Below are 17,595 nucleotides of genomic sequence, written 5' to 3' on the forward strand. Positions count from 1 at the left end.
GATGCATGATGAGAAAGGTGTTCTCCACCCAAATGACGGATGGCAGGTTGCCAGTCATGTTTGAAACTGGTAAAGGCAGCAAAGACAAAAATTAATGCTGGCAATCCTTCTTCTAGGAGCCATTAAACAGAAAACAAAATGGATTCTCAACAACAGGAACATACTGTAAAACCCAAACTTGCATCAGTATCATTTTCAGATAACCCCATCGTTTAACATCTGAACATCTGACTTTGTAGAAAAGAAAATGTCTATCATGGAAAATTAATTGACAGTTTTTCAGTATCTACATCCATCTGACTCTAAAGATTGGGATGCTGATATTACATTTAAATAAACTGATAGCATCACTTGCTTCAGCCCCTGAGCCAGTTTTGATGGATATAACAATATTACAATACAATGCAGAAGCAGAGATTACCCTTCGTTTATTTCATTTACATGCAAAAAGAGGCATGAAGTGCAAGTTATTCAATTTTGGGGAGATATTTCTAAGGTGATTAAATTTGGGATAATCCTTGGATAAGTAAGGGGAAACTGGAGAATGGAGTTTAAATATATATATGTGTATTAATAGATAACCCCTGTAAGACAGCTTCCAAGAATCTAACCTATTATCTTTTAAAAATCTTTTGCTTCGGCTTCACAGAGCAATGGCCTAACCACCAAGATCCCGGACCAGTGAATGTGGATTATATGGAAGAAGAACCTGCAAACAACTTCTAAGACAGAACTTATGAAATCATATGAAACTTATGAGTCAATTCTAACAAAAGCAAAGTGTGGACACACAAACAGCCAAGTAGGCTCCGGATCCAGAACAAGGCAGGAACACACCCTGGAGGGGGCCAGTCCTTCACAGGGCGACACACACTCACTCACTCACACCTTCAAACACATTTGAGTCACAAATCCACCTACCACAATGTGTTTTTGGACCGTGGGAGGAAACCGGAGCACCCGGAGGAAACCCACGCAGACACAGGGAGAACACACCACACTCCTCACAGAGAGTCACCCGGAGGAAACCCACGCAGACACAGGGAGAACACACCACACTCCTCACAGACAGTCACCTGGAGGAAACCCACGCGGACACAGGGAGAACACACCACACTCCTCACAGACAGTCACCTGGAGCGGGACTCATTTTAAAAAATATAAAATTATAATAAAATGTAATATAATATAAAAGTATAAAATTGTGCATAAAAACTTAATACATTTCTCCAGAATGAAGTATTTCACATCAAATCACTCCAATGACTCAGTTTCCATCTCAGTGAGTGAATTATGCAAAGATTCAGAATCAGTGGAGTTTGATACTGCATGCAACACTCTGCCTGTTCCTGCAATTTTTAACGTCCACGTTATTGGCTGTCTGTCCTCGATTTGGCGCTGCAGACGGTGGTCATTAATAAATTCAGGGACATTAAAAGTGGGGCTCCCTCCATTATGCTGCATGCAGGGGTAACTTGGTGCTCCATACACGTTAAAGCTCCCGAGCAGTGGATGCAGCCGAGACAGCGCTGGAGGGAGAGAGTGGCGATGAAACATTAATATTTTGGCCGATGTTTTATTTAACCACCTCACAGCAGCACTATGGGGATGGAAAACATTTACCCATCGGAAATGATATTACTGGTCCTGGCGTGGGCTGCGTGATGTCTTGTTTATTTTGCCCAGAGTGCTTCCAGGGAGCCATTATGGCAGACGACATGTGGATTCTCCGCTGGGCCCAAAGAACTGGAGGAGAAGCGCTCAGGCATTAGGTCTCTCCTAACCCTGCTCCCTTTCATCTTAAAGAACCAGCCCACCATGACATGCCATCATGGTACCTGAGGCCACTGACTTGATGTTTGGTTGCATACAGGCCACTGAAGAGCATTACACCAGAGGCCTGTGGATATGAGCCTAGACAGACTCTAAGCTCCATAATAGACTACTTCCCAAAGCAGGCTTGCACTTTCTGTGTGTACTTGAACACGTTCCCTTATTTACCAGCTATGTTTGTATGCTTACTGCAGGCTGTGGCAGCTTATGCAGTGATTAACAAGCTGCAGCCATGATGCCCACTTCTGCAAACATCTTCCCCTGATTTGGAAGAATTTCAGCTTGTTCTCCTTCATCCGCCAATCTCCCGAATGGCCCAAAACGGATTTAAACATCAAAAGGACGCAATCACACCAATCCAAGGTACAAAAAGCCAGAACAGGTATAACCCTGACTGCTGCCAACCAAGTGTAACCAATAACCATTCCATTTGCAGCGTGCAGCTGAGCCTGAAATTAATACAAATCCCTTTTATTTCAAAACACAAGCGGCAGGAACTTCCAGTAGTGCTCGCAGGTGATCTTTACTGTATACTAATTAAACGCTGAGCGCTGAGTAGCTGGGCCTTTTGATTGATGTCTGACCTCTCGGGATCACTGAAAAGCTCTCGCTCGGCATTCTATCAGGCTCCCGGGAGACTGCGATGAATGGCGAGCCAAACAAATGAAAATGTTTATCGTCCCCTTATCAAATTAACCACTCTATTGCACCCTTAATTGTTTATTAAAGGTCTTAAGATGAAATCACATAATGAACCTGTTAACCGTTTTAAGCTTTTTTCCAATTAGGAAGCGCATTGACTCATGTCGTCTGTACGATGTCATTGCTATGAAACTGAAGCTTTGAGAAAGTTCCCTTTTTGTTGACTAAAGTAAACTGCTCCTGGGCTTTTCTTTTCTTCACAAAAGACAACCACAGCACCCCCTAGTGTTTGCTACAGGATAAGACAGTCGTCCAGGGCACAGGCATGGCCAGATACTGACTCTGAAGGCAACCACAAATGGTATTCATTTTAACTTAACTCTGGTGTGATTTCCAGTGCTCAGTACCACAGCTAGGTTACAGTGAACCGACCAAGACCCCACCCTGCTCCTCTTTCATTCAGATATCATTTGACCAACACCCTCTGAGCTACATCTGCTCATTCTTTGAAGAAAGGAACACTGAGAATATGGCTGGACTCTGATCCTGATCCTGTAACACATTCGGAATGCAGATGTGGCACTGGTCCAATTAGCTGAGGAAGAGCAAAGAGAGCAGCGCATTCGAATGAAAGCTGCACAAGCACACATAAAGCAAACTTCCCATGAGGTCCCTGATAATAAAACGACTCTACCATCTGCAGTCTAATTAAAAAGGCAATCTTAGAGCCTGGTCCATGCTAAATAAGAGATGAAATAACTCATCAAGATGCTTATGTCTTTAACAACCCTGCTGCTCGTTAGGGCCCTGCCTCATTCCCGGACCAACAATACTGCTGAGCAGCACCTTTCATTAGTGAACCAACCAAAAACACAGTACATTTAACGTTCACCCGTGACCACACTGCCCAAAGGACTGGTTTACATCACCGACTGCAGGAATTTAATATGAGAGGCATAAAGTGGATGATAGATGTCAAACATACACAAATATTTAATTTATTTGTAATTCCTCAAGCCCTCATTGTGAAGATCTTTCCAACCTTACTTTACTTGTAAGAGTCTTTATGACTGATACAGATCCTATCACAAAAAATGCTTTTCTCTGACATTCGACCTTTGAATGAATGCTAACACAAAAAAGCGTTTTGTCTGTGGTGTTTTAACATAGAGGCAAATGATAGAAGCACTTCGCCCATTTGTTAATTCTGCGTACTTTGTTTGCCCCTTTCACCCTGTTCTTCAATGTTTTAAACCCCCACACAACCATCCCAGAGCAGGTATGATTTGGGGGGTGGATGATTCTCAGTCCTGTAGTGACACTGACGTAGTTGTCCGTGTGTTTCTCTGGAAAAAGTGGAACAGACACAGCAGTGCTGCTGAAGTTTTTAAACACTGTGTCTGCTCATTGGTCAAATTATTAGATTCACTGGCCTAGATGTAAAATCAGAGAGAGTAGCTGTTTGTGTTGGTGTGTGTTTGTGTACACACACACACACACACCTAGCAATGACATCAGAATGGTTTATTTTTGCCATTGAATGGCAGTAAATTGTATGCTTTATGGACGTGAACCATGTTTACACTCCATTATTTCCATGGAAATTAGTTTTACATGATATGGGCCCTTTTTAAAAATTCTGGTGAGGTTCCTCTTGAATAAATTGCACACGAAGGCTGCGTCGAGATGTCTTTTGTCTCTTTGCTTTTCATGGCTGCTCCACAGAGATGCCATCAGCTGCACTTCCTTAAGGTCTTTTCCAGCCAATTCGCCACTGTCCTTTTGTTTCGCAGTGTTTTGCCTTCCTATTCATTCGGCATGTAATTACAGGTCCATGCTTCAAATGCTGTCCATAAAATGGAGCCCTTCCATCTTGGCCAGCTAAAGCCCAACAGGGCAGACCTTCATGCTGAGCTGGCTTTAATGACTTTTTAATGGGTCTTTTATGCTTTTGGTTTTAACGATGTACTTACAACAGCTCTAATCATTTTATTGGAAATGATGAATGATTGAGAAAAAGCTAACATTAATTTAATTTACCGCTCAGTCTTCCCGCGTTAAAAGCCCGGGAAAGCATTATGAAGAGAGGAGTGCAAGGAAGAAGGGAGCGAGAGACAGCGTGCGAGCTGCAGTGGAGAGCGGCAGGGGTAATTTATGATAGCAGCATTGTTGTTTTCCCTTATCTCTAATTAGGGCTTTTGTTGAGCCTACTGATTTCAGTGTCAAAGCAACAAGGCCCGGTTAACAAGACAGGCAGCCGGCTACCACATCATTCATCACTCACAAAAGAAGCTCTTCCGAGACCAGCACACAGCCGAGCTACAGCGCTTTCTGAACGTCCAAACACTTACAGGCCAAGCTGCTCAATTAGCGTCTGCTGATTTATGGGAAAAAGAGGTAGTTTCTTCCAACGGACCACTAACTTACAGCTAGACACTTGTTTCTTCTCCTGACAGCAGGAATTTTAAAGGGAATCACACCTCGTTTTCACATTCCCTGCTTCATTACATCATTAAGGTGTAAACAAATTTATTCATGCTCTGTCGTATAGAAATGTAGAGAAAGTGGAGTTAAATGGAACCAGACAAACAGAGTGTTTAATGGCTCTAAAAGCTACCTCAGGGAAAAGACCATTACTTGGTTATGAAAACACATGGTGCATTGCTTTATGATTGTTTAAATAGGGTTTTCCTTAAATGTAATCCTTTTCATGTTGGAGTGGCTATCAACTTATATCAACACTACATATAAAAACAGGAACAAAAGGCATATGGCTTCACCATCCAATGCTTTTATCTGGAATCAAGGGCATTAACTGGTTGTTGGTCTCCTTTTGCTAGAGTTTTTTGCTGCTTTATTACAGAGGCTAGAACTGATTCATCATAGTCCAATAAAAAACTAATAAAAGAACCAGGTTTACTAATAACTTGTAATTAACCTTTATATCAAGTGAATGTTCTGTAAACCTTTAAAATGTTCTTCACACTCATACAGCTCTTTCACAAATGTGGTTCTTTATTTTTGAGTTTGAGTGTACACTTATTCATTCATTATCTGTAAGCGCTTATCCAGTTCAGGGTCGCAGTGGGTCCAGAGCCTACCTGGAATCATTGGGCGCAAGGCGGGAATACACCCTGGAGGGGGCGCCAGTCCTTCACAGGGCAACAGAGACACACACACACTCACACCTACGGACACTTTTGAGTCGCCAATCCACCTACCAACGTGTGTTTTTGGACTGTGGGAAGAAACCGGAGCACTCGGAGGAAACCCACACGGACACAGGGAGAACACACCAACTCCTCCCCGGAGCAGGAATCGAACACACAACCTCCAGGCCCCTGGACCTGTGTGACTGCGACACTACCTGCTGTGCCACCGTGCCACCCTTGAGTGTACACTATTAGATGTATTCAGTAAATATAACATTTGGATATAGGTTTCTTGGTGATTTGGTGATTTTGGGTATTAAATAAACTTAAAATCCATGTTGTACACATCAACAACACTGTAAAGGACTCAGAACTGATTTCCTCATCTACAGCAAACCTGTGTGGAGATGTATGCAGGTCACATAAAATACTGCACAAAAGCTGCTCTGCCTTTGTGGGAGATGGGTAAAAGCCAAGAGTTTTTCAGATGTGATTGAGCTTAATTCACTGAGCTCTAGATTATTGCAAAAATTATAAACTCCATTAATATTTATCTAAAAATAATGGTCCTGAGATTGAGACATGCTACCCTGACACAGCAGGCCCTTCAAGCTTTCTGAAAGACATCTGCTCTCAGACTCAGGACAGGCTCTTACTGTGAAGATGTCTGACTGATGACCCTTTATCATTCAGGCACATCAGTGTTAAGTGCTACAGAGCAGGGGGGTTTAAATCAAGTCCTCAGGGAACACCAACTAGGCCCTGTATTTGCTTGCATTGTATTTCTTTACAAACCAGGCCATGATAGTCAGCATGGTAAAACCCTTAATTTCTTGGCTATAGTGTGTTTAGACTCACAGCAAAATAAAATATAGAATGGCTGGGAGTTCCCTTGGTCTGGATTGAAAACTACAGCTACAGAGGATTCTGCTTGAAAGGCGTCAGTATTTTATGTCCAGCACTATTCATAATGCAAATATAGTAAAACATGTAGAGAGCAACTCAAATGTAAATGGACTTTACCTTAATTGTCCTTTGAAACATTTAAAAGATAAAAGTACTTTTTTAATCTTTCATTCAAACATAACAACCAACGTTTTGATTACAGGCAATTATAATAAATGAATAATTAACTATGAAGGAAAATGTACCATAATCCTAAAAATTGCATGCAATTGTATGCTCCAGTAAAGGATATTTGCTTGTTTTTACAAGGATAGACCCATCCCACGTTTTCAGTCCATCCATCTATTACACCAGAGAATAGTAAACATGTCAACATTTAATGGTAAGTGCCCAACACCACCATTGAAAAGTATATTTAAAGAACCTTCCCACAGCACAAAGATTCAACAACAATTTAATGCTTCTACCTAGAAATTGGCTAATCTCATTTACAACAATAGTTTTTGTAAAAGGTGTTTCAGGGATATTTTTCCATTTCCTGTCTTTAGAAGTGTGAAACAACTTCTAAGATTCTAACAAATCTTAGAAGTACATTTCCAAGAGAGTAAAGCCTCTGATTAGTGAAGTACATGAAGCTAAATTAGTTAGCAATGTTTATATTGAATAAAAATCGTAAATCTTTGTCTCAGTGAAGTATAATTGCTTTGTATAATTTCATTTGTATGACTGTTAATGTAATCAGACTGCTGATGACCTATCTAGGCACATAGAGCAATGAATTTTGAATCACTGCCTTCAAAGACTGCAATGATTGCAACAAAGCTAGCTAGCAATCTCTTTCATGTCGTTAAATGAAGCTGTAAATCTGCCTGCATTCATAAAAGCTCATCACAAACAACAACAGCTAAACATCTTGGTCTCTTCTTGAACATGACCTTCTCATAGCGACTAATCAGTTCATTTTTGTGTGTTAATAGAGTTAACTATATCATTGTTTGTCGCTAAGTGAAATGAGCTGCCAGTGTTTTTCCACCTATGAAAGCACACCAAAATGTCAATGACTTTTAAATGAGTAAATTGTTAGCACTTTGGCATTTGATATGATCTGTTGATAAGGATATCACAGTACTTGAATCACCTATCAAGCAAAACCATCTTAGCATAATGCTTGCAAGGTAATTTTCTATTAAGGTAGCTACTTAATAGGAACATTACATGTAAGAAGGGCAGTATGTTGATAATGAGCACGACTCAGTGGGGGTTGTTTTGTATCGATTCGCAGGAATGAAAGGTCAAGTCATGGAGTAACCGAGCCCCACTAACGCTATGGTACAAACCTCAATATCAAATAATTTTGATAGATTTAAAGACACCAAGTGATACACGTCTGAAAGCTGTTTTAAGTGATTATTTATTATTTTAATTAATTTATTGTTAATTTAGCCATTCTTCCATTACACAGCACTACTGGGCACTACTGTTGTATTATGCCCCTTGACATTTGCTATAGACTGATTTCCCCCGATTCCCTGAAACCACTCATTGCACTTAAAAACTGGATTATTCACTGGTGGCAGAACAAGACTCATTCTTGCTCATAAAGGACTTACTTTGCTGCTTTTTGCATTGCACAAACTGTCCATACTTGTTTGCAATTGGGGTTGTGCTTCACTTTGGAACTGTGAGAGCACCAGTTTTCACCCTCTCTTTTATGTGAAAGATTATTTGAATCAGAATCATTTCTAAGAACACCGGGTGTCAGAGCAGTAAAGTCTTTTGATCTGAAAGAAATTCCTCCTATGCAGATGTTTACTTAGCCTCAATTCCAGATGCTGGTACCACCTGGCGATAGAAAAGGCTAATCTTGTATTTGAATAAAGTTGTATCAGACTGGAAGGAACTACTTGTCTAGCAACAGAAAATTACACCTGTGTGCGCTCTCAGAGACTCACAGAGAAGGGAATTAGCAGTAGATTGGGCATATACTCTTGTTAGCTTGCTGCGATCCTCAGATATGAAATGATTATTAGAGAATTAGAGAATGAAGTTGTTACTTCAAAAATGGGGTGGAATCATTGATTATTTCTTCCACTGACCAAAGAGCACAACTACTGTCTGAATGTTTTCAAATTTTTATAGTTTTATTTTGGAGTTTGCAAAAAGACATGAAATATGATGTTGGAATCAAACATCAGATTTGACTGATATTTTGTTCTCTGGACAGAAAGCTTAGCTGATGTTGGGGCACTGTGCAAAATGTGCACAAATATCTGCATGTTAACCATTTTATGACAGAAATAACCTTCATTTCTGTTATTTTGAGGTGCTCTCATAGTGGACGCACTGCTTGTATGATCTCCACAGAAAAGCATACATTGAAATGGCAGACTCTAAAACAGCCCCACTCTGAATGCCCAGTGCCAAACGTGAGCTAGAAGGGGTATTGCCCAGGTTCCGTACTGTGGAGTAGTGAAACAACTGCGTCTGGAGAGATAGAGGCTATTCAATACCTTTGGAATGAGAAGGTGTGTGGCTTTTGCGATTCAGAATGAATTATCTGTAATCAGTGCCTGACCTCGATAATACTCTTGTGGCTGAATGCCATCAAATCCTCACATAAATGTTCCAACATTTAAGTTCATCCTAGAAGAGTAGGAGCTCTAATTTCAACTAAGGGTGTCTACTGAAAATCCCTCTCCATTCTACAAATTAAAGTGGTCAGTAATAATTCAAGGCAGAAAAAAGACGATAAGTGAGGCGAACTATTCATTAAAGCCCTATGACACACCTGATGCATTTTGCACTTCAGACCTTGAGGAGAAGTCCATTACGTTTCTCCTCCCAGATATTGCACACTGGGAAGAAGAGAAATTCATTATTCCACGAGATGACTATATTAACTCCATAGTAACCACCCGCACAATCTTCCCTTGTGATAATGGTGGGATAGCTCCTTCACTTTCTCATCCCTCTTATCTGAGAGCCCTTCATAACCACAACCACCCCCCCACACACACACACGCACGCACGCACACACACACACACACACACACACACACACACACACACACACACACACACCCTTTGGCTTTTCCCTGCTTCCCTCTCCTTTATTTTCCCCACTCCATCTCCCTTACTCTCTGATGTTGAGCTTTAATAACTGGACAAAGGGCTCAGTGATTGAAACAAACACTTGACATTTATTCCAAATGCCACGGCTGTTAATTAGGAGACCAGGAGCACTCCTTAAAAAACCTCATCATTAGACGATGATATGCACAGACCAATGGACTGATTGGCCGCCACATATAGAGAAGGGTGAGACACAAACATCTGAGACTTGTCACACAGCTCACATCACAGCAGAGAGGTTATCTTTAACAAAGATGCAAAAAAAAATGCCAGTCCGGATCAGACTAGAGTGTCCGACATCTTGTGAAAAATGACTGGGAGAGTCAAAGAGATTAATCACTGGGGCCTGACCAAAGGCTTATCTGAAACCAAGGTGGGCAGAGATTTCAGTGGCAGCCTGTTGAAAGTAGCTGGCCCTGTTTAATCCTTCAAAAAGGCGAGTTCTGTTGCAAATGAACGCAATTTTCAGGAGAGCATTTTGTTTTTGTTCGAGAAATCAAAAACAAAAAAGTTCATCAATGAATATTTCATTACTTAACCTTTGCAGTTCAAAGCGCTGCTGGTTGGACTTTTACAAAAGCCAATTAAAGCACAATGTGTTCTTTTTTAAAAGCTAAGATGTGTGTCGATTTTCAAGGATGAAAGAGATGACTTCAATGGAGAATTGATCTCTAATTGATTATGTATGGTGCACTGCAGTCTGGGGAGGGGGGTGGGGGGTGGGTGGAGGAACATTGATGGCTGATGAGCTCTGCAATCAGTGCCTCACATGCGTGATTGATGATGAAATCATAACAACACTAAATCAGCGTTCTGCTTTGGAAATATCTCCAAAAAAATGCCACATGCCCTTTGTTGAATTTTAGTGTGGATGTTTAACCAGATACACGAGGTTAGCGTTTGCTCTTGCTCTTCTTCAGATTTGAAGTGAAAGACAACAGATAATTCAATAGCAGGCCTCAATATACAGCATTTGTGTGAAGAACATGACACCTAGTGGTGTGAAGGAGAAGTGCAGCTATAATTATATTGGATTTTTTTCTAGAGCCACGGTCACAGAAAAAGATTTAAATAAAAAGGAAATGGCAGTTATGAACGTTTTAATACATGAGAATATTTACAATAAAGAACAATAAGGCATAAACCCACCCACTCATGAGCTGTAAATGGATGTCTCTCAAGTCAACATGGCCACATTTGGAGTTAAATAACTTCAACTAAACAGTTCCCTCCATTATTCTATTACCCACTCTTTTTCAGTCTCATACAAAGATTTACATTTACATGTTGCCAAATCGTTTGCAGCCATGTTCGCTTACAGTGCTAAATTCATGATTTTCAGACATTAGGAAACACTAATTCCACCACATCCTGCAATGCAGGCACCGGCTATGTTTACATGCACCCTGATAATCCATTAATAATCAGATGGAACAGAGGCCAATCCGCATAAAATTTCATATCCAATTAAGTGAGGAGGATAATCCTTTAAAAATTCCATTAAAAAGAAATATAAAAGCCATGTAAACACATGTATCTAATTACATTCCCAGTAAGAATTGAGCATGTCCTACGCCTGTGAAGTTCTACTCTGTGACTTTACTGTAAATTACCCTCTATGCATCCTCATTAATTGGGCTCTGATTACTTGTAGTATGTCAGTATGCATAAAAGCAGCTATAATCCAATCTATAGTCAGACTAGACTCATTTGAAGTGGTGAACTGTTAACTGTGTGTTTACACGGACCAGGGGAATGTGATTCTGCTCCTGGAATACTGGTTTTCAACATATTTGGTGATTTCTGAAATCAGCTGGAATATATCTGTTAATTATAATCTGTTATTAAGCATGTTCTGTTGGTGTGTTAGAACAGGGAAATGGAAATACACAAACAGCCCATTCAACCTGTATAGGATTATTAATGTTATACTGATTGTTACGTCTGAACTCCATATAAGTTCTCTGATCTAAAAGGCTGCATGTCTATACATTATTCAATACTATACATTACTGAAGTGGATACGATAGTCAGACCTTTGTTTTTCTCTTAATTAATGTACTTCTCTCTCCCCGCTGTAGAATAAACCTCAGTTCTAATTGTGGTGTGCATTTAGTTCTCAAATCCTGGTTTGCCAACTGTTATCGAAGGTCTAATTTAAAGCCAGACATGTCAAATGTGTTTTATATACAAACTGACAGACTACATATTTCAACATAAAGCTTTACTCAATATTTGACAAGAAGCGTGTTAGTGGAATCAAGACGAGAGGTGATGCTGAGCTCAGGAAAGTCAATCATCATCATAAATCTTTTTTTTTTTCTTTGCTGTGGTAGAAGCTTCGGAGAAAGCCTTAGTTTACAGTTGCAATTGGACTGCATCCCGCCACAGAAACATTCGGTGTCATGTAGTGAATTATTTGTAAATTGATTTGTTCTGTATCTTAAACAACACTCAAATCTACAGGGGTTAGACAATGAAACTGAAACACCTGTCATTGTAGTGTGGGAGGTTTCATGGCTAAATTGGACCAGTGTGGTGGCCAATCTTCATTAATTGCACATTGCACCAGTAAGACCATGTGCATCCAATGGTTCTAACATTGTATCCTGAAGGCGGTGCCGTGTATCAGGACGACAACGCACCAATACACACAGCAAGACTTGGGAAAGATTGGTTTGATGAACATGAAAGTGAAGTTGAACACCTCCCATGGCCTGCACTGTTTCAGTTTCATTGTCCAACTCCTGTATATTAAAGGTAGGGCTGTGCAATAATATGGATATAATTTTAAAAAATGTAAGTATAGTGTCTATTATGATGGAAAGTGTCTCTGAGGTTGAAGAATGTGTTTCACATGGGGATTGACTTCAGTTGTGTGGAGACGGTTTGGTTACAAAATATCAGATGTACAATAAATCTGATATTCTACAGGCTGATATAAACAACCATGTAACAAGAAAATGGGGTAAAACAACTAATCTATCTTTCCACCTCAAGCAGAAGCACCCAACTGAGTAAGAGGACAGTCACAAATGCAGTTAAAAGAGTTCAACAGCCAATGTTGCTCTAGTCTCACAGTGCCAGACTCTCTGGTACCTTTTGCTAATTAACATCGGCAAGAACTACCTACTAGCACAGGAAACAGAATATGACACAAAGGGACCAGTCATGAGTCTGCTTTTTGGCATGACGTGTAGAAGGAGGCTGACAGCCTGTCAGAATAAAACAGAATCCTGACAATGAGGCAAACTTAACGCACTGAAAGTATCAGATTCTCCAACAACCAGTGGGCGGAGGAACTTTTCTGTATTTGTTTTGTTACTTTATTGTGAAGCTTTAAGCATATTTTTGTATAATTTTTTAATGGTTGCTGTTTGACTGTTTATACTGCATTATTTATTTTATTCCATGTCAGAATCTTGGTAAGTTATGGTTACTCACAAAACGAGCAAATGTTTACGCAATAATTTAATTCTAAAATATTTTTGTTGCAATAGTGTGTTCGTAATCACTCACCCCTTATTAAAGGCACGGAATGAAGCTCTTTGACTGAAGAGAACGTATTTCCACTGCTCCACTTACAGCACGTTTTCCATTGGGATGTTGACCTCGGACCAGAGTGTTCTATAGTACCTCGTGCTTTTTTTATGGAGATTATGCAAGCGGTGTGCATAATTAAACATCTATTCCCAGGATAAGTGCACCTTCAGGTAGCTCAGTTCATTAATTATCAAGAAATGTCTCAAACTGTTGGATGCCATCACTGTCCTTGGTCAGCTGCACTGGCCGCTCATTTGTTCACATCACGTACTGCAGCCGAAATTCTGCTTACTACCTTCAAAGTCCTTCATGTTCTTGCCTCTGCTTATCTTCTGAGCTGCTTCATTCCTTCAGCTTCAATCATAACCTCGGGTACTCTGGCCGTGGACTTCCACATTCTCCTCAGTGTGCAGCAGGTCATTTGGGGTTATACCTCTTCAAACTTTTAAATTCTTTAACCCTCTCAAGCTTTCAGTAGGAGCAGTCTTGAATATCTTTTCAAACCCTTATGAAGACTTTTTCCCTCCATTAATTGTTATGATTTTCTTCTACTTTACAGAATAAATGACTATAATAAAAGGGAATAAACAAAATGCCATAAATAATAAAGATTTTTTGCTTTACTTTTAGGGATGGGCTTTAATTCAATATTTAAAATGACTGTCCTTTAGAATGCGTATTTTTAATGTGTGCACCAATGTATGCTCCACTGAGAGCTTTATCTACAATCTATAGATCTACAATTTTCTATAAATTCAAAGAAAATGTGTTGCTCTGCATACTTTATTTGCCCCGTTCATCCTGTTTCTCAGTGAGCAGGACCAGCACTGGACATGTATTGTTTTGGAGGTAAACACAGCAGTGCTCTTTCGGTTTTTAAATACCTCAGTGTCACTGATGTGCAGCAACAGATGAACTACTGTATCTTTTCTTTACATCTACAAGGTGGACCATATTTAGCAGCTCTGATGCGTCTTATCTCTTTCTTCCAGTGCAACACCCAGTAACATTCCACCGCCACGTCAATGTGACCTCAGTGCAGAGAATGAACACCCCCACCACAAAATAATACCTGAAATGTGTTGTTCCTGTAAGGGTTCTTAGCAATGACGAACAGGGTGAAAGGGGGCTACAAAGTATGCAGAGCAACAGATGGACTAGGGCCTGTAAATGTAAAAGTACACTGCAATAACATGGTCATTGGAGCTGATAAAATGAACAGTGAGTGTAGAGAAAAGGTGGTCACTTCAATGTTATGGCTGGTCAGTGTATGTACTGAAACTGATTACATATTAATAAACTAAAGATCACGTCTAAGATTAAGTTGTGGAAATGTATTGGGGAGTAAAAGCTTGACAGATCAGGGTTTTTGGTTTAATACGCTTAATAAATATGATACCCTCTGATGTCACTTGAGCATCGACTCCAGATGATCCATGGGTGTCCTGCTAACACTCTGACGTGTTGTAAACATGAACCTGATCTAATCAATGTAAATAATTTAAAAATCACACAAGTGCTGAGTCATCTAGATCAAGTGTGTTATTTGGCACACTGCAAGCCACTGCAAGCCATAACACTGCTGCAGTCTTAACCAACACCCTAATATTTGCATATTGTAAAGCCCCAAAGAATAAGAATAAAGGAGAAACCTGAATATGACGCATGTGTCAGGGAGTTAAACGCTATCTTCCCTCCTCGCAAGAAATAAATAAAAAAAAAACACCCATATGATCCGTCTCTATTGCAACTTTATTGCTGTTTTTCCTCAAGGGTTCACTCTGCATTATTTTGAAGGTTGATACTCACCGTGTTTCTCCCTGGTGCAACACTTTTTTTTGCAGGCTGGAGCACTTTCTTCCCCCAAAGAGGCTTCTGAGGCTGCAGTCAGACACGTATATAAAGTATTCTAAACTGTTTTTTTTTGCAGTGGGTAAATGGATAAGTTTAAAAAAAACCTCTGGGGTAAAAAAAAAAAAATAATAAAACTCCAAAGCAGTGTTTTGTTGTATATAACATTTCTCCTGAATGTCTCTGAATTCTCTGAAATATGAGGTCATTCGGAAGTCAAAATGAAAATACTGCTGCATACTGATTTGTGAAGAAGTCACAGAAACACTCGAATAAACAGGTGGAAAAACATACAGGTGCATCTCAATTCATTAGAAATCAAAAATGACTTTATTCCAACACTTGAAATAGATCACTCTGTTTGTAATGCATCTATATAAATGTGTTTCAGTTTTGAATTGAATTACGGAAATAAATGAACTTTTTGATGATATTCTAATGAATTGAGATGAACCTGTAGGTGGATACAAAGCACCCCTTCCATATGTGCACAGCCAATCAGAAACTAAACTCTTACTGCTGTTGTTCCCCTCATTTTCACTGGTTGTGTAAAGTGAACACAACCATATCTCCAGTCTGATTTGGCAGCCATTTGGATTATTTGAAAAGTGCACCTGTTTTATGGAAAACTCACTTAATTTAAGATCCTCCTGTACTAGGTAACATCGGGCAGAAAGCGATTGCAGTTTTGGGTTAGTGTCTCTGCTACATCCCAATGTCTTCAGGTCTCCTATGAATGTTCTACTCCAGTGAGTTATCCTGGCTGTTTAGAATCAGGTGGTATCCATCTATGGGGAAACAGTCATTTATTCTGTTCATTTGACGCCGGGACCTGACCAAACCGTGTCAGAGAGAACAGTTGACCCACAAATAAAGAGATATTATTTTAGATGAATTACAAAGGTAAATGGAAACTTGAGAGTTCAGCGATGCCTTAACCACAGGTCTATAGATCTATGAGGTAAAAGGGATAGGGTCAGATGAATCATCCTTTACAATATTCTACCCAAGAGGGTGAGTGCTGGTGTAGAGTATGGTACAGACCTGAATGCCTGACTCATACAGTGAGGGACGCAGTTGGCTATTATCCTGCATTTTGCTGACAGCATGAATCCATTTGTCCATCTAGTGGGGAAGTGTCACTGCAAATCAATACACAGATAGTCTGCTGACTGATTACGTTCATCCAACATGGAAACAACTGAACAGGAGAATGATCTCTTTCAGGAAAAATGCGCTTCCATCCACAGGGCACAAGGGTTCACTGAGTGGTTTGATGAATACGACAGTGGTGTAAATCATAAGCTATGGCCCAACAGATGTCAAGTTCATTTAACACCATCTGAGGGAATATCTTTAGGAAGAATAATGGTTTGTCCCTCCAGTACAGTTCCAGAGATCTGCAGAATCTACACTGTTCTGATTGCAATATGTCAAACTTAAATAAGTATATCAAAATTCACATTTTATATGTACATACATACTGAGCCATGGAGCATTGTCTGAAGTCTGAAAACTCCAACTAATACTATTCTGGGATGACATTTTGTGGCGTTTTTACTTCAGAATTAAACATTCAACATCAGTCTCCAACCTCAGTAAAAGCCTTGTGACTAAATGCCATAGAACCCTCATAGAACTATTCTAATCATCCCATGTTTTTCCCAGAGGAGAAGAACACTGCAGCAAATGTGTGACTTGCCGAGTAAGACATGTAGAATGAGCAGGTGTGGACGAAACGCCTCGTCTTCAAAAAGATTTGAACAGCAGGCCACATGATGCCTAATTAACACAGATGTCTGAAGTCACTGACCTGATGACCTCTGCATGTTGTTGATCCGGTCTGTCTGTCACTATACTGAACACAGCAGCTGTGAATGCTCTGAAACATTTTCAAGAAGATCCACAACTTTAATTTTCCAGTTTGAACATTTGAGCATTCCACCTTTAAATCATTCAAACAGAAACCAAATAGAAAAATGTGAACATTTCTGCACTGCAGAAGACAGCCCCAGAGCTGTTCTGAGCCACATCAAAGAAAACGTGGTACAGAACAGTGTCATGCAGGATGTGTTGCTAGGCTGTGAAGCCACTGTTGATGTCTATATCTCCACATACTGTGAGTTTCCCTAAAGAATCCTAAAAGATTATTACGACATGTTGAAAGACCCTGGAGAGATATTCAGACACCCTGAAGACTCTTTCACAGCAACCAAATAAACACAATAACAAATGCCGGCAATCTAAATATAGCAGTGGCTTCAGAAAATCAAGCAAAATAAGCCAACGTGAACATTCTAAATGATTCCCAACAATCACAAACAGGCTTTTTTGCTTCGACCCAGTTAGTGTTAAATGAGTGTTTGATTTGTGTAGAATGGGTTTAAATCATGTGCAAATGGGTCTTTAATTTCTTTTACAATTGTGGGGAGAATCACAAAACACATTTTAGCACATCATTGGTTCCAAATATAGCACCACCACTCCTGATACTGTAATGAACCTTAGTCAGTTAGTAGATCTAACTTAGGATATA

Source organism: Hoplias malabaricus, chromosome 15, assembly GCF_029633855.1.
Source record: "Hoplias malabaricus isolate fHopMal1 chromosome 15, fHopMal1.hap1, whole genome shotgun sequence".
Classification (NCBI taxonomy): Eukaryota; Metazoa; Chordata; class Actinopteri; order Characiformes; family Erythrinidae; genus Hoplias; species Hoplias malabaricus.